Source organism: Esox lucius, chromosome 9 (genome assembly GCF_011004845.1).
Source record: "Esox lucius isolate fEsoLuc1 chromosome 9, fEsoLuc1.pri, whole genome shotgun sequence".
Taxonomy (NCBI): Eukaryota; Metazoa; Chordata; class Actinopteri; order Esociformes; family Esocidae; genus Esox; species Esox lucius.
The window spans coordinates 8333659-8357642 of NC_047577.1; the positions used below are offsets into that span (position 1 = coordinate 8333659).

Genomic DNA, 23984 nt, shown 5'->3' on the forward strand with positions numbered 1-23984 from the left:
AACTTTATTATTTTAATTGTCATAACAGTTTATTTCAGTATTAAATAGAAGTAAAACATATTTTCTATTTGCCATTTTAATGTGATTAACAAATAATTCATGAATGTATAAATGTAGTGATACAGCAGGTCTGCAGTTCGAGGATGAGGGTTCTCAAAGAAAGAGGAGAAAAATAAACGGTGTGTGTGTAGGGGTGTATTGTGTGTGTACCAAATGTTGCATGTATTTTATGTTTTTCAGCTTGCTTTTTTCATAACAGACATGTGAGTGACAGTGAGCCTGAGGAGAGGTCTGCTGATGAGCATATCACACCAAGGAGGAAGATTCCCTTAAATCTCCCAGCTTTACCCCATCCTCTCCCTCTCACTAAGTGTCATAGTCCTGACCCATGTAAGACTTGAATTACTCGTTTAGAAAAAAATGCTTGTTCAAAACATCTTTGCAGTTGTTTGGTACACAAAGCAATTTCAGTTTCATGCTGATGGTATTTAGATTATATGTATATTGAATAGCCTTAATTTGTGCCCTAGCTGCCGGACTCCAAGACCTTGGTGAAGGCAGGTCTTAGCTTCCCTACAAGTTTCAGGCCTTCTTGATTTTCTGCCTTGAACCATAACCCTTCAGGTACGAAGGCCAATTTACACTGCTCAAAAATTCAGGGAGGATAAATTAGAGAGCAATTGTCTGTGGCCACCACCAGCAAAACCATTCCCTTTTTTGGGAGTTGTCTTGCTGTTGCCTCTCCAGTAAACCTATTCTCACTTTAATTTGCATTGATTAACAATCTCTTATGCTTCCTAACTGGACAGATTGATATCCCTGATGTTTATTTGACTTGATGTTATACTGTGATGACTACCTGTTCCCTTATTTATTTTGAGCAGTGTAATTTATTTACTGATTAAATATTTGAAAGTTTATCTTTGTCATTACATATCCTTGGTCATTCACTCGGTGGACTTCCTGGTTCACTGTGATATAAATGTGAGTTTATTCAAAAAACCCTCATTTATTTATCAGCATTGTGTTCTTTATTATCACAGAACACACACATGAGACAAAAGGCTGATTCATATCCCTGAAGTTTAATTCACTTGGTGTCATACTGTGCTGATTACATGCTCCTTTCCCTTTTTTTGAGCAGTGTATATTCTCAAATTCATCAGTCAAGAAGAATGGGTTGACCTTTGTTCCATGGTTACTGCTCTCATACCTGATGTATTGTCTTTTCATCAGAATACATTTGAAGCCACTTGAAGCTGGTGTCATCATCTGTTCATTTCTCTGTATTGTATGGAGCCACTATATCATCACGGTACGGTGATGACCAGCGTCATCGGGCCGGGCGCTCCCGGATCCCATCCACACACGAACACATCCCGGACTTGTTAATTGTGTCTTGTCATTCATTATTCGCACCTGATTTCCCTTGCCTCATTATGTGTCTGTATAAACGTGTCCTCTGCCAGTCCTGTGTTGTCAGTTATTGTCGCTGTATTTTGCATGTAGCTGGTGAGTCTTGGGTTCGGTTTGCTGTATAACTTCAGCTCTTTGCGTTGTTTCAGTTTGTTGTTTTGATCCAACTATTTGAACGCAAACTATGTTGTCTGGGGCTATATGCCCCTGGTAGGGTCTCCCAAGGCAAACAGGTCCTAGTCGACGGGTCAGACTAAGAGTGGTTCAAAACCCCCTTAATGATGAGAAAAATTATGAGGACTGTGACGTCGCCCTGTATGGCGCAGCCGGGGCCCCACCCTGGAGCCAGGCCCAGGGTTGGGGCTCGTACGCGAGCGAATGGTGGCCGGGCCTTTCCCCATGGGGCCCGGCCGGGCTCAGCCCGAACGAGCGATGTGGGGCCGCCATCGAAGGCGGGGGCCTAGACAACCCGATCCCTGGACACGGAAACTAGCTCTAGGGATGTGGAACGTCACCTTGCTGGCGGGGAAGGAGCCTGAGATCGTGTGTGAGGTTGAGAGGTTTTGACTAGAGGTAGTCAGGATCACCTCTACGCACGGCTTGGGCTCTGGAACCACACTCTTTGAGAGAAGATGGACTCTTCACCACTCTGGAGTTGCCCAGGGTGAGAGGCGGCAGGCTGGTGTGGGTTTGCTTATAGCTCCCCAGCTCTGCCGCCATGTGTTGGAGTTTACCCCGGTGAATGAGAGGGTCAGTTCCCTGAGCCTACGGGTCAGGGATAGGTCTCTCACTGTTGTTTGTGCCTACGGGCCGAATTAAAGTGCAGAGTACCTGACCTTCTTGGAGTCTCTGGGAGGGGTGCTGGAAAGTGCTCCGACTGGGGGACTTCAATGCCCACGTGGGCAACGACAGTGACACCTGGAGGGGCGTGATTGGGAGAAACGGCCCCCCTGATCTGAACCCGAGCGGTGTTCAGTTATTGGACTTCTGTGCTAGTCACAGTTTGTCCATAACGAACACCATGTTCAAGCATATGGGTGTCCATCAGTGCACGTGGCACCAGGACACCCTAGGCCGCAGGTCGATGATCGACTTTGTTGTTTCATCTGTTGTTTCATCTGACCTGCGGCCGTATGTCTTGGACACTCGGGTGAAGAGAGGGGCGGAGCTGTCAACTGATCACCACCTGGTGGTGAGTTGGATCCGATGGAGGGGGAGGAAGCTGGACAGACTCGGCAGGCCCAAGCGTACTGTAAGGGTCTGCTGGGAACATCTGGCCGAGTCTCCTGTCAGAGAGATCTTTAACTCCCACCTCCGGCAGAGCTTCCACTGGATCCCGAGGGAGGCTGGAGATATTGAGTCCGAGTGGACCATGTTCTCCACCGCCATTGTCGTAGCGGCCACTCGGAGCTGTGGCCGTAAGGTCTCCGGTGCCTGTCGAGGCTGCAATCCCCGAACCCGGTGGTGGACACCGGAAGTAAGGGATGCCGTCAAGCTGAAGAAGGAGTCCTATCAGGCATGGTTGGCTTGTGGGACTCCTGAGGCAGCTGACTGGTACTGGCAGGCCAAGCGGACTGCAGCCCGGGTGGTTGTGGAGGCAAAAACTCGGGCCTGGGAGGAGTTCGGTGAGGCCATGGAGAAGGACTATTGGCTGGCCTCGAAGATATTCTGGCAAACCGTCCAGCGCCTCAGGAGAGGGAAACAGTGCCCTACCAACGCTGTTTACAGTAGAGGTGGGCAGCTGTTGACCTCAACTGGGGATGTCGTAGGGCGGTGGAAGGAGTACTTCGAGGATCTCCTCAATCCCGCCATCACGTCTTCCATTGAGGAAGCAGAGGATGAGGGCTCTGAGGTGGACTCGTCCATCAACCGGGCTGAAGTCACAGAGGTAGTCAAGAAACTTCTCGGTGGCAAAGCACTGGGGGTGGATGAGATCCGCCCTGAGTACCTCAAGTCTCTGGATGTTGTGGGGCTGTCTTGGTTGACACGCCTGTGCAACATTGCGTGGCGGTCGGGGACAGTGCCTCTGGGATGGCAGACCGGGGTGGTGGTCCCTCTTTTTAAGAAGGGGGACCGGAGGGTGTGTTCCAACTATAGGGGGATCACACTTCTCAGCCTCCCCGGGAAAGTCTATGCCAGGGTACTGGAGAGGAGAATACGGCCGATAGTAGAACCTCGGATTCTGGAGGAATAGTGTGGTTTTCGTCCGGGCAGTGGAACACTGGACCAGATCTATACCCTCTACGGGGTGTTGGAGGGTTCATGGGAGTTTGCCCAACCAATCCACATGTGTTTTGTGGATTTGGAGAAGGTATTCGACTGTGCCCCTCGCGGCATTCTGTGGAGAGTGCTTCGGGAATATGGGGTCCTGGGTCCTTTGCTAAGGGCTGTCAGGTCCCTGTACGACCGAAGCAGGAGCTTGGTCCGCATTGCCGCAGTAAGTCAGACTTGTTCCCAGTGCATGTTGGACTCCGGCAGGGCTGCCCTCTGCCGCCAGTTCTGTTCATAATTTCTATGGACAGAATTTCTAGGCGCAGCCAGGGGCCGGAGGGTGTCAGGTTTGGGGACCACACAATTTTGTCTCTGCCAGGACCTTCAGCATGGACTGGGACGGTTTGCAGTCGAGTGTGAAGCAGTGGGGATGAGAATCAGTACCTCCAAATCCGAGGCCATGGTCCTCAATCGGAAAAGGGTGGCTTGCCCACTTCAGGTTGGTGGAGAGTGCCTGCCTCAAGTGGAGGAGTTTAGGTATCTAGGGGTCTTGTTCACGAGTGAGGGAAGGATGGAACGGGAGATTGACAGAAGGATCGGTGCAGCTTCAGCAGTAATGCGTCGATGTATCGGTCTGTCGTGGTGAAGAAAGAGCTGAGCCTACTCTCCTACTCTCACCTATGGTCATGAGCTTTGGGTCATGACCGAAAGGACAAGATCCCGGATACAGGCGCCCGAAATGAGCTTTCTCCGCAGGGTGGCCGGGCGATCCCTTAGAGATAGGGTGAGAAGCTCGGTCACCCGGGAGGAGCTCAGAGTAGAGCCGCTGTTCCTCCACATCGAGAGGGGTCAGCTGAGGTGGCTTGGGCATCTGTTTCGGATGCCTCCGGAACACCTACCTGGGAAGGTGTTCCGGTCCCGTCCCACCGGGAGGAGACCCCGGGGAAGACCTAGGACATGCTGGAGGGACTATGTCTCCCGGTTGGCCTGGGAACGCCTCGGTGTCCCCCCGGAAGAGCTGGAGGAAGTGTCTAGGGAGAGGGAAGTTTGGGCATCTCTGCTAAGACTGCTGCCCCCGCGACCCGGCCTCGGATAAGCGGAAGATGATGATGATGATGATTTGAAAGCGAGTCAGCCTGCGCTTGGTTCCTCCACACTCCCACCGACGTGACACAATAACCGACCTAAAGAAAGGAACCAGCAGGGTGGTCACTATGGACAACTTCCAGTGGCCGTGGGAGAAGCCAGAGACGCCAGAGGAGGAATAACGGCGTCTCCGTGCTGATTTTGGCTACTGCCCTCCGATGTCGCAGACGAGAGGAGAGCACACCAGGAAGGGAGACTGGGGATCGGACTCCGTCTCGTCGTATGACTCGGAGGCGGAGTACGACTAGGTGGACGAGGACAAGGGGGGGGGGGCTGGTGTGGGACCCTGTTCGGTGCCAGCTGGTCCCAGCTTTCCCCGAGGTGTGGCTACACACAATTTTGATGCTCAAAGTACACATGGAAATGAGACCTTGGTCCTAATGAGTAACTGTATAATAAAAATGAATATGTTCCCCTGTACCTCCCCACACCTTCCCCTAGGTGTCTGCTCTAGCAGCTGTCGGTGGGCATGACGCACAGAGGGTCACATAGAACATCCTAGCTTGTGTCTTCTCATGCATTGTTGCTAAAATAATGAATTAGAAGGGGATCAATGGGGGGGGGGTGTCCTTCGACCTGATGGGAAGCAAAGTTCTACCGATACATATGTTTTCATCCAAATCCAGATGAAAACATATGTATATCCAAAACAGAGTAAAATGGTTAACAAATTAGCAAAATAAGTTTACCTTCCGTCTAGGTGCTGCACGGAAATGTGCCATCTCAGGGGCAGCAAAAGAGAGATATACCAGCATGCCATTAGGTGGTTCAACTTAACTGACCGAGAAGGCGGCCACAAGGAGCGCAGCGAGCAGGCTGAACGAGGAGCAACTGTACGTGTAGCACAGGGCTCTTTGATGTATACCCACCTACAGACTATCTTAGACCCCTTGTTTTATTTTTTTTAAAAGATGTAAGACAAAGACCACATTTTGTATCATTGTATTAACAACTAAAAATATATATTTTTTATTATCTTGGACAGACAGCATTTTACATTTACTTTAAATAATAGAAGCTAGATCGTGCTTTCAAGGTGTAATTAACAATGATATAAACCTGTGTTGATTATTCAGTTGATATTTTGAGCTTTAAGTGTTAGAAGTTAGTTAAAGGTTTGATGTGGGCAGGTGTGCCTTGAATGCAGAAAGTGATGTGATTGGTTAACTGAATGGCTGGGTGGAACTTTCCAACAAAAACACACAATTGAATTTAGCAATAATGCCTGAGGAGATGTAATATGGCCAATATAACATGGTTAAGAACTGTTCTTAGGCACGGCGCTTCGCTAAGTGCCTGGGCACAGCAATTAGCCATGTTGTATTGGCAATACAACTCCAGAAAAAATATAAGGAACATTTTTTGAGTGAGGAACAGAAGCGTTCAATTTGCAGTGGTCTTGTAATTTTAACCCTTCTGTTCCTCACTCAACCTTTTTGCCTTTTTTGGAAAGGAAAGAAAAAGGTGCAGTGGTCTCTTAAATTTTTCCAGAGCTGTATATCACAAACTATGAGAGGCCTTATTGCTTTTATAAACCATTTAACAGTACAAGACTAGTAAATAGGTTGTCAGTCAATCAACATTCAGGGTTCTAGCCACTGTTGTTATTTTAAAACAGTGAGGAATCTGTTTTGAGGTTAGGGTAATTTTTCAGGTTAGGGTCAGATTCATGGTACGGACAAGCACTAACCTTGGTTAAGCTGCACTTAAGTGATGAGATATTGTTTTTGTAAAACATGTTTTTGGGTACAACCAAATAAAAACATTTGTACCATTCTATCTTGATTATGTTTTTAGAATGCTTTGTAAAAACACAGTTCAATGCATTACTGAATAACAATTCAAGATGCTGAATTAATTTGTTGTAGCTAACATTACTTATTAAAGTATATAAAATGATAAATTAGTGCCGCTACTGGACCGTTGCGCTTTTGGAGACAGTTACGGATCCGTTTGGTGGAACTAAACTCCATACTCCATACCAACACAACTATATAAAGTTCAAGTTGAACTAAAAAACTCCATACTGTAGGTTTTTAATCTTTAGTTATTTTGCAGGGTCCCTGTCGAATACAGTACAGAGTTCCCAGTACCACTCAAGACAGTGGTAGATGTGTGGTTGATGCCTTTATTAATGTTCAGACCTGTAGCTCCCATCATATATTCTAAATTAAATGTTTTTAAGACATAAAACAGCAGCAAAAGACTTGTAGTTCACAATGCACATCAGACCAACAGTTACAGTATGCTGGCTTGCCAAAAGAAAGACAGGGCATAACCAACATGTTATTTTTTATTTACCTTAACCCTCATTCAGAATAACTAACAGACGATTAAGATCAGAGTCTTGAGGGGATATTAAAATGGTTAAATTCCCACAAAACAGCAAAATAATTGTTTTTCTTTTTCAAAACTATTTAAGAATATTTCCATTGGCAAACCAATTGGAGTACGTTCCAATAGCATATACTATTTTTACATATAGGTTTGAACATGTAGGAATGGTTCAACTAAAGTAATAAAATACCCACCCATCTTACGATATATTAAACCTTCAAGAATATTCAGAGGTGGATCCAAGTACTGCATCACGTGGTCTTTGTCATTTTGACTAAGGAACTATGACACCACACAGTTGGGTGTGAAATTAATAGAAAGGGTTTACAATACAGATTAAAATCTCAAAATTGGGATAAAAAAATATCCCCAAGCTAAGCAAATATCTGTCATCCTCCATTTCCAGGAAGGTGTACAAACATTTTCATGCAAACTAACCACAGGACAGACTCACTGTAATGGAATGTAATCATAGTTCAGTGGTTGACAATGCAGAGTGTGTTCCTACAATCTAGAATCTACCGATGATTCCAGATGATCATTCAGGTCAACTTTGTATGAAGACACTTTCACAAGTTGTAAAAGTAATCAGGAGTTTGGCTACATGCTTTACCTAAATAATGGCTGAACATTTATAATATTCATCCAATGTTACTAGCTAGTTATTTTTATATCTCCATAAAATAATTAATGTTGTCTTGATCTACCTAGCAGAGGGTTAAAATTTTACATTCTCCCAAGAGATGCATCCATATTCTCTGTTACTACATACAAAATATTAAAGTTATTTTACTTATTTGCTTTTCTAGTTTCATCCCTCTACAAATCTTCTTGGTTAGGATTCTTTTAGTTTTCATGATGATGGTATCAGCAAATGATTTGCTCACACACACACACAGAACATGCACATTGAACACACACTGTGGATAATAATTACACAAAAGTAACTGTATTCAGAAAGTGTCCCATAGAGGAATTCTGATTCCCTTGGTATTTGACTTGCAGTATAGATAATAAATAATGAAAATCGATATTTGAAGATATTGTCTTCATTGTGTTTAACAGACTTACCAAGTGAAGAGGAGAGGTCTTGTACAGTGAACCAAAACTTCCTAGTAGTCAATGTAGACTGACAGTAGGTGTGTTTCCTATCATAGACATTAAGCATTTAAAGTAGTCAGGGCAGATCAGAGCTGATGTAGAATTTGTTTGCATCCTCTTTAGGCCATTAACATGACCAGTGACCAGACCAGCAAGCGACAAAGATGGCATGACAGTGCAAGAAATTGCACAAAAGACAGGATTTCTAGTTCCATTTTATTGTATGAGGAGTTGACTTCCATTTTGTGGCATATTTCTAAGTATATTCTATTAGTAATCTACTTCTGTTTTCATGCACTTTTCACTTTATGGTCTTAAACATTCTACATGTTCTGACCTTGACGTAAACTATTCATTCAGATATTTTTTGTGGGTGCAGAGATGGACACAAATACCCCTCACTTAACTTAATCCCAGTATACTCCATTAGTGAATGGGCTAATGTGTCCAAACCTTTGACTGGTACTATATACAGTATATCACCCATTCTTCAGAATTGGGACAAAAATGTACATATTTTTATTATTTGATGTTTTACTCTTCATTATGCTGTGAAAATATATTTTATAAGATCTAAGTCTTGGCTATTAAACCTTGTAACAGACCAATCTCCCAGAGATGACTTAATTAATTTGCATGATTTGCAGCTGAGGACTGGAATTTTGTCAACTCTGTCAGGCACATACAAAGTCATAGTATAATAATATAAAACATGAAGTTTTTAATGATTTTTGTTGTATTATTTAATTTGCTGTATAATCAAAAGGATTGATATCTTTTTATTCAATAAATAAAAATAATTGTAATGTTCCCCACTTACAATTTCTGCTGAAAATGTAATTTGACTTTGTGATAAACAACATATAATGTATAACACAAAGAACACAAATTAGATGTACTATAGAAACTTTGTATTGACAAACTAATTTTAAAAATCTGTATGAACATATACAGCTCCAGAAGAAATTAAAAGAGACCACTGCACCTTTTTCTTTCATTTCTAAAAAAGTTGAAAAGGAGAGTTTTGAGTTAGGAACAGAAGTGTGGAATTTGCTGTGGTCTCGAAAGTTTTGAGTGAAGAACAGAAGGGTAAAAATTTAGAGACCACAGCAAATTCCACACTTCTGTTCTTCACTCATAACTTTCCTTTTCTACTTTTTTGGAAAGGAAAGAAAATTGCAGTGGTCTCTTGTTTTTTTCCGGAGCTGTCACGGATGAGGTTGTGGTAGTAGAGAGACAGGCGCAGAGTCGAGGTCGTCCCAATAATCCATGTTTTAATGAATAAAAAAAAAAATAATAATAAAAAAAAAAAAGCAGCAACCAGTGCCGTGGGCTTAACTGAAAACAGGAAAACCAAAATGAACCACACCAACATGGCCAACACACTGAACTTAAATAGGGTCCCCAATTGGAGGCTATAACCAACACCTGCCTCCAATTGGGGAAACCAAAAAGGATTAGAGGTGGCTAGTTGCCACCTCCAGTCCTGTCCTGGCTATGACCCGAGCCCAGCGCAGAGATGGCTAGGGGCACAGCCAGGACGTGACAGGAGCCATACATTTAATGAATATAACAGAAGAAATCCATCTGATGGAGTTAAATTCCCAATTACGGAGTATTCAGGAAAATGTGACAGTATTCAGGAAACTGGGCCTTAAGTCACATGTCACTACTTTTCATGAAAAGTGTTCTGGGACATTCAGCCTTTTTTGCAGAAATGACTTCTTGAAATAGTGAACGTGAATGTGACTGAATAACTAACTAGTATGCGAAGTGTAAATACGAATAAAATGTGAAACTCAAACCCTTGTTTTAGCAGCGGAATATACACAACATTTCCTGTATTGGTTGAGATAATAAAGGGGCTAGACATGCTGACGTACTGAGTTCTGATTGGTCTATCAAGTCATCGGATTATAACGTGACTACTTAGTATCATCGCGATCCCGGGAATTTCAAACATGGACCAGTGTGAACGCGTTGCTAGAGCTCTCAAACACTTCCCTGAGTTTAGCTGCCGTTGTTAACAAATCTGAGTGGGAACCAGCTATGAGAGAATACTGTCTGCCAATGATGCCATCAACCTCTCAGATGAATCGGAAAATGATGAGGAAACCCCCAGACTAACACTTCCTGGTGAAAGCTAACACTTCCTGGTGTTTAGTTTGTTGCTTGGTTAGCTTGCTTTGCCTGATGATTATCTCCATTTTAGTGAATAATGCTGTTACATTTCTTGTTTGCTGGATTTCTAGCTGAACCCTAAATGCAGATATCTAGGTGTGTTTCAGGGGAGGGGTGATTATGCCGAGCTGTTATTGTGTTTCCATTGTCTTCACAAAAGTGTGCAATCCATTCATTTTGGTATTTGGCTATTTGACCAGTTATTCATCCAGGTGTGTGTGTGTGTGTGGCTATGACCAGTTATTATGGGTAGACACATAATGATGTGGACAACCCAGTAAGACTGCTAAACAGTGGCTGTCCACCTGCACTCAAATTATCTGCACTTACATTGCTGCTACTATGAATTATGAATCCTGCTGCTAAGATACTTTACCTTTCACTGTACTGTTTATACCTGATGTATCAAGTGCACATGAAAACTTTAATTTTGTTTGATATAGTATGTGTTGATTAGAGACCAACCAGACCAGTTTAGCACAAGGTCAGAGTGTCCCCATTTAAATACCTACATTTCTGGGTGGGGTTAAGGCCTAAGAGGGTGTGAACTACGCTGAATGGGCGTTAACAAAGACTGGCTCTCTGGCAAGTGTCAATATTTTAAAGCTTTTCTCTCAGAACTAAGTAGAGCAGATTATCAACTTTTAAAGCAGCATATCTTTCCCATAACTTTATCAAACAGTATTGTATTATACAGGTGCTGGTCAAATAATTTGAATATCATCAAAAAGTTGATTCATTTCAGTAATTCCATTCAAAAAGTGAAACTTGTATATTATATTCATTCATTGCACACAGACTGATATATATATATATATTTTATTTCTTTTAATTGTGATGATTATAACTGACAGCTAATGAAAATCCCAAATTCAGTATCTCAGAAAATTTGAATATTACTTAAGACCAATACAAAAAAAGGATATTTAGAAATGTTGGCCAACTGAAAAGTATGAGCATGTACAGCACTCAATACTTAGTTGGGGTTCCTTTTGCCTGAATTACTGCAGCAATGCGGCGTGGCATGGAGTCGATCAGTCTGTGGCACTGCTCAAGTGTTATGAGAGCCCAGGTTGCTCTGATAGTGGCCTTCAGCTCTTCTGCATTGTTGGGTCTGGCGTATCGAATCTTCCTCTTCACAATACCCCATAGATTTTCTATAGGGTTAAGGTCAGGCGAGTTTGCTGGCCAATTAAGAACAGGGATACCATGGTCCTTAAACCAGGTACTGGTAGATTTGGCACTGTTTGCAGGTGCCAAGTCCTGTTGGAAAATGAAATCTGCATCTCCATAAAGTTGGTCAGCAGCAGGAAGCATGAAGATGGCACGTATATGACCGCCAACCACATGCCTGTATGCCTCTTCTGCAGGCAATGGAACAGGCCGGCGGAGACATTGAGGTGAGGTCAATCCAGGGATGGATTCGGCACACAAGGGAATATTTTCACCGATGCTTAGCGAGAGAAGACATTGTGATGTTGATGAGATCCTGTGGCCAGACCCCAACAGACGGCAGGATCCAGAAGCCCACTTGCGCACAATTGTGTTTTTTTGTGTTTACAGTAGTGTGTTGTTTGTTTTATTTTTGATTTAACTGAATTTACTGTACTGCAAAATATACTACTGTAATGTAATGATTTTGAATTCAGTATTTCAATTTTTGGTTGTTGTGAAAACATGCCCTCTGTGGAACTGAATAAACACATTGAAAACAAAAGACTGCTGTTTTTTTTATATGAAGTAGAGTAGTGTGTTGCTGCTCATCTGAAAGTGTATTCATATGATGCAAGTGGGTATCATTTTGTCATCAGAGTGACATTTTGACAAAGGATTGTTAGGTTTTGATAGCAGAGTTTCAATTTGACATAGATGTGAATGGTTTATTTCCCAGTGTTGTGTCTTATTTTCTTGTGTGTGGAGTTTTGACACAATGAGCCAAGTTTTGCAAAACGTGTTCAAGCAACGGGCAAAAACTGTAATCACATGAGAAGTGTCTCAGCTGAACAGCGTTTATTGATGCTTCATGCAATTGTAGACCGAGTAATCTTGATTGTACATTGATGAACACACACATGCTATTGACTGAGAGGTAAGTAAACTAACAGGGAATTTGAATACTGCCACCTGGTGGACAGAATGTTAACAACAGCCAGAACAGTGAGTGTGTGAATATGTGTGTATGTTAGTGAGTGTGTGTTTGTCAAATCCATCTTCAGTAATCTCTTTGTTTGGTAACTTCCTGTCTGTATGAGCCTTTAGACCAGCGCTGCCTGTTCCACACCCACCACTTATATGGAGAACAAATCCCTGTCAGTTTACCATTTCAGTTGGCTTTACTGTCTCCTGGATATGTTTTAATTCAAATAGTACCTCAGATCTGATTGCTATTTCACATATTCTACATATTTCAATGGACACAGAGTGTGATCCAAACGTTTGTCTATGGGACAACTGCCAGAGTTATAATTAGGTTCGGGTATATCTGTAAATACACTGTGTTTTTATCTAATGTCTTTCATTCAAGTATATTTGTGTTCAGGGCTTGTTGTGTTCAGGTCATCTTGCTTCAGGGTCTTGATGTGTTCATATCCTGTTGTGTTCAGGTCCTCTTGGTTCTGGTCTTGTTGTGTTCAGGTCCTCTTGGTTCTGGTCTTGTTGTGTTCAGGTCCTCTTGGTTCTGGTCTTGTTCTGTTCAGGGACTCTTGGTTCTGGTCTTTGATGTGTTCAGGTCCTCTTGGTTCTGTTCTTGATGTGTTCAGGTCCTCTTGGTTCTGAGGATGTTGACTGTGCTGTACAACACAGAGGGTTCTTCCTCAACTCCATGCATTGCCAGTCTAAAGAGAAACAGATATCAAACTGAATCCATGTCCCAAAAGCCACCATTTTCACTTTGGGACTCAAATAGAGTGGATTAATAAGGAATAAGGATTTTCAGAAAAATAATATCCTCACATCAAAATCATCTCTTTAGGAAAATGTTATAATAGTATTGACATGGAAACATCAAGCTCATGCATCAACAAGCATCTTTGTCCAAGTAGGACTAGGAATTTTGAGACCCATGATGCACTGCAGGTCCTCCTGTCACATTCACAAATTTCACAAGCAATCTAAACTTTGCAAGTCTCTCATAAAAGCAGAGATCATCAAAAAGTCAGGAAAACAATGTAGGTTTCCCCTCAGAGGATTACTGGAACAATCGGCATAGAGAAACACGCGATTATGTTCAACTCAGTCTGTGAACAACGTCAATGATACAATATGCTTACTGAGTGGCAGCGCTGGGAGGGTTGAACTTTACGGTGGCGTACTGGACATCCTCATCCTGTTCCTGGGGTTGGGCGTTGCTGTACAGAGGGACCTCCTGCATCTTGGCCCGGTGGATGTCAACGCTGGTGTAGTGAAGGTCATCAGGCTGGTCTCTTCTCTCAGAGGTCACACCAACGCTGGAGATGTTGCTGTAAGTGGGATTGGCGTTTCCCTGACAGGGAAAGACGCAAGCGACATGATTAGCGACATGATGAGTTATAAACATCCCACGAAGCAACACTAAACAACTGTGACGGTAAGGTGACGGACAGTTCCGTCATCTCCCGCTATTCCCGGTTTCCAGTCATTCACGAACTCACCCCGGAGTCCTCCATTGTCTTGTCTCCAATCACCACTCACACCAGGCCCCTATTAAGTCATCAGTATATGTTTAAATGGTTCCCTGTCTCATATGGTTATGGTTCCCTGTCTCTGTATGTTCATGTCAGTGGTGAGGGTTTTGTTTTTCTCCTAAGCCAGCCTTTTGTTTTTCGTTCAGTTTATTTTTGTGCTCGGTGTTGTTTTCTATTAGCGAATGCCACTCTGCCTGAGCCTGGTTCCTCCTCTCCACCACTACACAACCCTGACACCATGTCCTAGAAGACACACATCTATGCCACTCTGCCTGAGCCTGGTTCCTCCTCTCCACCACTACACAACCATGACAACAACCTTCACAATGTATCATAGAAGACTCACTTGTTTATTGTCTGCTTTGTCTCTTGTGTCAAGGATAAATTTGGTGGTCTTCTTTCTGTTTTGTGGATGAATAAAAAGTTAATAAAAAAAGTTAATAACCAAACCTCAGAAGTCTGACAATACATCAATATGACAGCAAGGCTTCTGTCATAGGTTCAGTAGCTATGTCTGTGTTAAAAATGGAGACTCCCTTTTATTGATTTCACAGTCACTGTCTCACTAAAGAATCTGACACTTTAAAGCACTTGTACATTGCAATGAAGGGGACTGGATATCAATGTGTGTAATCATTTAGAAAAGTTCCGCAGATTAATCGTCACCACATGGTTAAGAAAAGGCCAGCTGTTTAAGTTAGAAAAAGTGTGACACAGACCATACGAAAGCTTGGACTCTAGTATACACAGTTCTATATTTCTTTGGGCTGTGACCATCGCTCACTGTGTGAGTCATCTCCAGAAATTGTCATCTTAGAATACTGACAGTAATTACTGAACAATTTGTGATACAAACATCCTCACTATCAATCAGTAGATCCTGTCATTTTCGAAGAAGAGATGCAGTTACTGAGAAAGTGAATATGGTCAAATATAACGGAGTGTTAAAATATTATGAATACATCTGTCATCAGAAAGACACCCACCCACCTGAACCAGATGAAGCCAGAGAGACAGAGGATGAGAACCAGAATAACCACTGTGATTCCAACAACCACAAGCATAACTAAGAATTGTTTCCCTAAAAGCAAAATAGATAATAGAAGTACATGGAATGATGGAATGAAAAAAATACAGATTATCATATGGGTGGTTGTACAACACATCTTTTAAATACTTTTTAAGGGATATCATAAGCAAACACACATAAATGTAGAAATTCCATGCAACAACTATAAAGATTAGCTTGAATTGTGTCAGGATCAGAAGCAATTTTAATCACTAAGTAGAAGTAAAAATGTAGACTATTATGGGGTGTTGCTACCAGTGGTGGAAAACAAATAGTCAGAATAAACAAAACCTACACAGACTTGAAATACAATTACAATGGGTCTGAAACATATAAAGCAATAGGATTCAAGTGTTGATATGACAGACATTTACAGTTGATCAACACATGCAGGTTCAGTATAGCGTAGCATCTAAATGCATGGAAATATGCGGCCTGGTTAACAAATTGGAGGTGGCTTGGTGATGTTAACTTAATAGTGTCTTTGGTAGAGACAGATCACTGGAAGCTGAGCGTCACAGCACAGGGGACGAAGCCGTTCAGGTGGCAGGAATTTGCCTACCTCCCCTACACCTGTCTGGGGATAATCTGCCAATTCCAATCTGCAATACATCTAGATAGGAACTATCTGAAGGGTCTGATGCAGCTGGGCATTGAAGGGGATTCGTGGATCATATTCTGCAAGATGCCTGTCTGTTTCTCCAACCTGGATTTAAACTGGTTTGGTTGACCTAGTTCCTAATTGGAGCTCTATTGTAGCCTCACTATAAAGGGATCTGTGCCTGCTCTTGTGCTGTTCCTCTGTTGCAGAGCGGATAACCCTGTGAGTTTAAGATATATACATACTGTATGTCAAATAAAAACACAAAATGGAGTGGTATACTCACTCAAAACCATAAAACAAACAAGAACTGAACTTCTGTTTCCTATACTATTTGTTGCCTCACTGTAATATTCTCCACTGTCCTCAGATGTGATGTTAGTGTTGCTGTAACTCTGTTCTGATGCTTTTGGTGAGGTTACAGTCTTCTTGCACCAGATGTATTTGTCCACAGGTGGGTTGGCATCACTGTTGGAGGTCAGATTCACTGAACTGCCCTCCACTATTTTACCAGAGGGACTGACTGATGCTAAAATGTTCTTTGGAGCATCTGGTGAACAAAATGTAATAAAACTGTGTTTTTAATCAGTATTTTACATGAGCAAAGACTGGAATAATGACTGTAATACATTAAATTTAACAGAAAATGTGTCCTTTTAAAGAGCAGATGTAGCAGATAGTTACTTACATTGAACATCCACAGACACAGTAGATGAGTTGAGACGTCCATATTTATTCTGAGCCTCACAGTAATATTCTCCACTGTCCTCAGATGTGATGTTAGTGATGCTGTAACTCTGTCCTGATGCTTTTTGTGAGGTTACAGTCTTCTTGTACCAGATGTAGGTGGGGTTGTCAGTCAGAGGACAGGATGTGATACAGGTCAGTGTTACATTCTGTCCCTCAGTCACTGTAGCAGGAGTCAACTTCACCCGTAGACCTGAATTGAAGATTAATCACTCAGTGTGTCATTAAGTAATGGCTTGTAACAATGATTCACAGTTGGAATCCATAGCTGTTGATTTAGGAAAATGCTGCATCAAAGCAAAAATATTGTTTATACCCTCTGACAGAATAATTACACGCAAACGACAAAGCTCTGATGTCAAAGCCCTGATGTGTCTTGTACTGTCTGTCCGCTTGTGTGTTATTAAATAATGGCTTGTTGCAATGTTTCAAAGCTAGAATATATAGTTGTTAATGAAAATGTACCAAACAACAAAGATTGTTCATACTCTCTGACAGAATAAAATACACACAACACAGAAAAGCTGAGTGTTTAACAAAGATCTGAGTAGTAACTGTTTGTTAGTAAAAAAATGAAAAACTCTTCTATATTGCATTGAAGTGAACACAAAGACACAATGAAAAGTAACAAAGGCAATTCACTTTGGACGTTTTTTCTGTGCATTCTTCCATAATGCTACTTTTAACTTTGGCAGATTTTTTTATTATGTTAATTTGAAGGCTCTGAGGTGTCCAATCTAGTACTGTATGTCTGTTCCAGGTACATCTTAACTGTGTTTGCAGTGTATTTCAGCCCTGACTGTGGTTGACAGTTCATCTTAGATGGCTGCTCACAGTCATACATTGCTGAAGCATTGACCATTTTAACACGGTTAACAGGCACTAGTAGAAGTGGAGTATTTCTGTAACCTAAAGAGTCCTGGAACAAAGTCATGGACAAATGAGACTGACCTGTACCAGAGTGATGGCAACAAGAGTGTTGAGAAAATAGTGAAAATACTTATTATTGCAAGCCTACCACCTCATCTGTGAAACATGGTGGAGGTAGTGTATGTGGGGCCACTAGTGGAGGTGAATTCTGAACTACAATTAAATGCAGCAGGTCAGTGACTCCAAACACACTCCTAATACAACCAAGGAGTTTCACAAGGGTAAAATAACAGACAAGTCACCAGATCTAAATCAAATTGAAGATCTGTGAAGACATGACTGAAAACAGAGGATGGCTACAGTACAGACCTGGCAGAACATCACCAGGGAATATACCAGTACAGACCTGGCAGAACATCACCTGGGAAGATACCAGTACAGACCTGGCAGAACATGACCAGGGAAGATACCAGTACAGGCCTGGCAGAACATGACCAGGGAAGATACCAGTACAGGCCTGGCAGAACATCACCAGGGAAGATACCAGTACAGGCCTGGCAGAACATGACCAGGGAAGATACCAGTACAGGCCTGGCAGAACATCACCAGGGAATATACCAGTACAGGCCTGGCAGAACATCACCTGCGAAGATACCAATACAGACCTGGCAGAACATGACCAGGGAAGATATCAGTACAGACCTGGCAGAACATCACCAGGGAATATACCAGTACAGGCCTGGCAGAACATCCAACAGGCTAGATACCCATATATGTGGGAATCAACCAAAACTACACATTTCTGAAATTATACGTTTTTATACCGTCATAAAGTACTGAAAACAGAATTATTTTGCTCAAATTCATCATGGTGTTTTAGAGGGAACGAAGTCAACACAAATTAAAAAAATGTTTTATAACAAAATTTCATGAAAGAAACTTGAATCATATAGCTTATCACTGTACCTGTGACAGTCAGTTTGACTCCAGGTTTGCCAATCCATTTCTGTGCAGACTGATTGGTTATAATTCTGAACCAGTACTCTCCTGAGTCAGTCTCTCTCAGGTCTGTGATTATCAGGGTGTGGATGTTCTTCTCATCACTACGGTATGTCACACGACCTCTGTAGATTGAGTAATCACTAATCACAAAAAATTTTCCACCAGCATAATGTTTAGTGAACCAGAAAGTTGATGTCAGTGTAAGACCACTGGGAAATGTATAAGAGCAGGACATCTCCACTGTTGACCCATTCAAGGCACAGATACTCTGAGTGGAGTAGGTCACACCCCATCCATTCTGACCCAGAACCACTGAAACACAGTCACACAACACAAGGGGATTAGAATTTACACTACATTTACATTTCAGTTCATTAGCAGAAACTCTGATCCAAAGCTACTTACAGTAATTAAAGTTAAGTGTCTTGCAGAAGGGAACTATAAAATATATTTATTTACACAATGTCAGCTCTAATACTTGATCCAGTAAACTATCAGTTACTGGTCCCCTTTTCCCCCTAAGGCCATATTTACAACACAATAGTTGTACTGAGTTATGAACACTTGTAACAGCTGGGTTGTTACATTTCTATGTTGAGTGTATTTAAATTCTAGTCTGTTTCTATGTTCTGTTGTTTTGAGTGAGGAACAGAAGGGTTAAAATGAAGAGACCACTGGAGATTGAACGCTTCTGTTCCTCACTCAAAACTTTCCTTTTTGACTTTTTTGGAAAGGAAAGAAAAAGGTGCAGTGTTTTCTAAATTCTTTCTGGAGCTGTATATAATATAAATAGAAATTGTCCAGTCATGATTGGTAGGGGTATACAGTGAGGGAAAACATTATTTGATCCTCTGCTGATTTTGTACATTTGCCCACTGACAAATAAATTATCAGTCTTTAATTTTAATGGTAGGTTAATCTGAACAGTGAGAGACAGAATAACAACAAAAAAATCCAGAAAAACCCATGTCAAAAATGTTATAAATTGATTTGGATTTTAATGAGTGAAATAAGTATTCGACCCCTCTGCAAAACATGACTTAGTAATTGGTGGCAAAACCCTTGTTGGCAATCACAGAGGTCAGACGTTTCTGGTAGTTGGCCACCAGGATTGCACACTCAGGAGGGATTTTGTCCCACTCCTCTTTACAGATCTTCTCCAAGTCATTAATGTTTTGAGGCTGACGTTTGGCAGCTCAAACCATCAGCTCCTTCCACAGATGTTCTATGGGATTAAGGTCTGGTGACTGGCTAGGCCGCTCCAGTACCTTAATTTTTCTTCTTGAGCCACTCCTTTGTTGACTTGGCTGTGTGTTTTGGGTAATTGTCATGCTGGAATACCCATCCACGACCCATTTTCAATGCCCAGGCTGTGGGAAGTAGGTTCTCAACCAAGATTTGACGGTACATGGCCCCGTCCATTGTCCCTTTGATGCAGTGAAGTTGTCCTGTCCCCTTAGCTGAAAAACACCCCCCAAGCATAATATTTCCACCTCCATGTTTGACAGTGGGGATGGTGTTCTTGGGGTCATAGGCAGCATTCCTCCACAATATAAAGACATGAATGAGTCCATACCTGCCACATACAGGAGTGTAAACACCAACACACGTACTGCTGTTGTCAAGGCCATTGATGTATCTCCCTTCCTCCAGGCTAGGAGACATTAATGAAAAACTCTCTGTAGTCATAGATTTTTATGATTTATAATAATGAAATGAATGTGCTGTATGAACATACAGTATATCATAACAGAATGATTGTAATAGAACAAAACTGTTTTGTTTTTCAAATTACATCATCAAAATTCTAATATAATCAAACTATTGACATTTAAATAATTAATTAACTAATTAAATATTTACAGACATAATAACACAGCAGCCTGATACATATAGTACACAAGGCACATCAGACCAACAATTAAAGTGTGCTGACATGCCATAAGAAAGACAGGGGATAACATGAGAATTTCTTATTTACCTCAACCTTTATTCAAAAAAAACTGCCAGGTGATTAAGATCAGAGTCATGAGGAGATATTATGCAGCTTAAATTCCCACAAAACTGCAAAAAGCAGACCTTGAATGTTGCAACTAAAGTAATGAAAAATCCACCAATTATGTCTTATGATATAATAAACCTTCAAGAATATCCAAAAGTGGATCCAAGGGCAGCAGAGACATTTCATCACAAATGGGCTGTCTCATTTTGACCAAGGAACAACGACACCAGAGACCTGGGTCTGAAATTAAAGTTTACTTTACGGATTAAAATCTCAAAATTGGGATAAAATAATTATATAAGCTAAGCAAATATCTGTCATCCATCATTTCCATGAAGGTCTACAAACATTTGTATGCAAACTAACCACAGGACAAACAAACTGTAATGGAATGTAACCTTTGTTCAGTGGTTGACAATGCAGAGCGTGTTCCTACAATCTTGAATCTACCGACTGTTCCGGATGAACATTCAGGTCCACTTTGTTTGAAGACACTTTCACAAGTTGTAAAAATATTCTGGAGTTACATGCTACATGCTTTACTTAAATAATGGCTGAACATGGTTAACGGCCCAACAGAAAAAACTGCCTTCCAATGTTACTAGCTAGTTATTTTTTCATGTTTTTGCATGAAAAATATGTCTTGTCCTACCTCGCGCAGGGTTAAAATGACACCTTCTCCCATTGACATGCATTCATACAGCACTTTTATAAGTTATTACATTTTGTGTATTTGTACAAATCTTATTTTTTAGGATTCTATTCGTTTTCATGATGATGGCATTAGCAAGTGATTTCCTCACACACACATAAACACACACACACACACACACACACACACAGACACAAGCATATAAAAACACATAGCAACCGTATTCAGAAAGTGTCCCATAGAGGAATTCCGATTCCCTCTGTATTTGACTTGCAGTATAGATAATAAATAATGAAAATTGAGACTTCATTGTGTTTAACACACTTACCAAGTGAAGAGGAGAGGTCTTGTACAGTGAACCAAACGTCCTAACAGTCAATGGAGACTGACAGTAGGTGTGTCTTCTGTCATAGACATAAAGCATTTAAAGTAGTCAGATCAGAGCTGATGTAGAATTTGTTTGCTTCCTCTTAAGGCAGTAAAAACATGACCAGTGACCAGACCAGCATGCGACAAAGATGGCATGACAGTGTAAGACGTTGCACAAAGACTGCATTTCTAGTTCCGTTTTATTATTTGAGTTGATTTCCATTTTGTGGCAAATTTCTAAGTATATTCTATTAGTAATCTTATTCTGTTTTCATGCACTTTTCACTTCATGGTCTTAAACATTCTACATGTTCTGACCTTGACTTAAACTATTCATTCAGATATTTGTTGTGGGTGCAGAGATGGATATAATGGAGGTCCACAAATATCCCTCATAATGAACTTGACTTCATCCCATTATACTCCATCAGTGAATGGGCTAATGTGTCCAAACTTTTGACTGGTACTATATATGTATGTTGAGGACTTCTTTAAACATGTTGAGTTCAATTAAACTTCAGGGATATCAATCTGTCCAGTTGGGAATTGCTTATGCTTCTTAACTGACTGCAATGGGAATTTATTAGGGGTGTAACGATTCATTTTAACCACGATTCGATTCGTATCACGATTCGTGGTTGTCGATACGATTCAAGGCCGATATTGGTTCATTTAGAACGATACAATCCGAAACGATTCAGTGACTTGAAATCGATTCAGTATCTTTTCAGCCAAAAATTCAACCCGTTTGACTAAAATAAATACCTGGATACTGGACAGTGCAGGTGAAGTTTCCTAGATTCCTATTTTTTCTTGTAAGGGAATCAGGTATCAATTAATTATGGATATAAACAAACAAGTAAACAACAATTAATGGCAAATGCATTCACCTTTTATTTGAATAAAGTGCAACCAACACTTTAGGTTGAATTAACAGGAAGTTAAAATGTTCTGCTCTCATTTTCAATATTCAATACATTTTCAATAAAAGTACAGTAAGTGCAACCAACATTTCAACAGTAGGTTTACCTGCTACTTGTGCTGTTGTTTTTCAACATAAAAATACTACTATATTAATATAAAAAATAAAGTGCAACCAACATCTCTTCAGGTTTAATTAACAGTAGGTTTACCTGCTACTTTTGCTGTTGTTTTTCAACATAGAAATAATACAAATACAGTACTAATATCAAAAATAAAGTGCAACCAACATTTCTTCAGGTTGAATTAACAGTAGGTTTACCTGCTACTTTTACTGTTGTTTTTCAATATAGAAATAATACAAATACAGTATTAATATCAAAAATGAAGTGCAACAAACACTTTCCACACACTGGACCGCAATGGTGGCTTGATAATTTCTCGCTCGTCGGCTTCTCCTCTGCCATCTGCCATGCTATGTTTTGTTGTCTTTGCGCTGTTGCTGGCCCGGGGCGATGACGTCACGGATAGGCAGACTGAATCGAGTAACGTTTATCGCCTTTATCATTAAAAGTGCTAAGAAAAAACATTCCTATAAAGTCTGACGTGCTTAAATCCAATGAGTTATTTCCTAGTATCGATACAATCGATTGATTACATTTTAAAACGATGTTAGATCGATATATGTCGTCCGGAAGGCCAGCTTGCTGCGCACAGATCGATGTAGTTGGATCATAGGAATATAAATCGATTCATCGATGTAGTAGATGGATCGTTACACCCCTAGAAGAAATCATGCAAGGTGATTTCCAGATGATGGCAGCAAAGGCCCAACACTCCCTCATGGTCAACCAGTGATGTCACACACCGTTCAACTAACTTTATATTGTCCTGGGGACAAGAGGATGTTCCTATTACTGTAGGTGTGTGGATTAACTGATACAGATATGTGATACTGTGCCAGGTTATATGACTCACAGACAGTGTCAGTGACAACTAAACACTATAACACTGGGTATGTGGTTCTCTCTCCTTCCTGGTTCCTAAGCTCAGGGCCTGTTTTAGGCAGAAGCAACAGCAGCGGTCGCTTAGGGTCCCCGAACCCGTTGTTGGCATCAAATTCAAAATGAGCAAGTATTTTTCCAAGAACAATAAGATTTCTCAGTTGTCACATTTGAACTGTTGTCTTTGTGCTTTGTATTTTCAATTAAATATAGGGATACATGATCATTGATCACTGCACATCATTGCATTCTGTTTATATTAGCATTTTATGCAGGGCCCCAACATTTTTGGAAATGGTGTTGTGATATCAAATGCACTCACACTGGTCTAATTATAGAATGTACATTGAGGGAAATAAATACAGTTTTAAATTATAAAATAATTATTATTCTCACAATTTTACAAATACACTCCCTTTAAAGTGTACCAGGTGCCATGTCTGTCACGCCCTCCACATCCACCTCCTCTTAGTCCAGGCCAGGCCCTCCCTCCCTCCTGTTAGAGTCTGGGTGTGTTTGGCCACCGGCTCCAGACTCCTGTGATCCAGTTCCTGGTTTCCTCTAAATCTCCAATACTCCTCCTCAAGTCTCCACACCTGCGGTTCATCTCCTCATCAGCTTGCAGTTAAATACCTTGGTTCCCGTCCGCTTATCACTAGATCGTTGTTGTTCACCACCAGAGATCCACATTAT

The 23984-nt window shown here is 41.4% G+C and overlaps 1 long non-coding RNA gene across 1 annotated transcript; it reads left to right on the forward strand.

The window, feature by feature from the left end:
* The first annotated feature begins 8215 nt into the window (after window positions 1–8215).
* On the forward strand, window positions 8216–8929 carry LOC109616117. The gene is made up of 2 exons (XR_002197180.2): window positions 8216–8249; window positions 8335–8929. It is a non-coding gene; the product is annotated as an uncharacterized LOC109616117 (long non-coding RNA).
* The last annotated feature ends 15055 nt before the right edge of the window (window positions 8930–23984 follow it).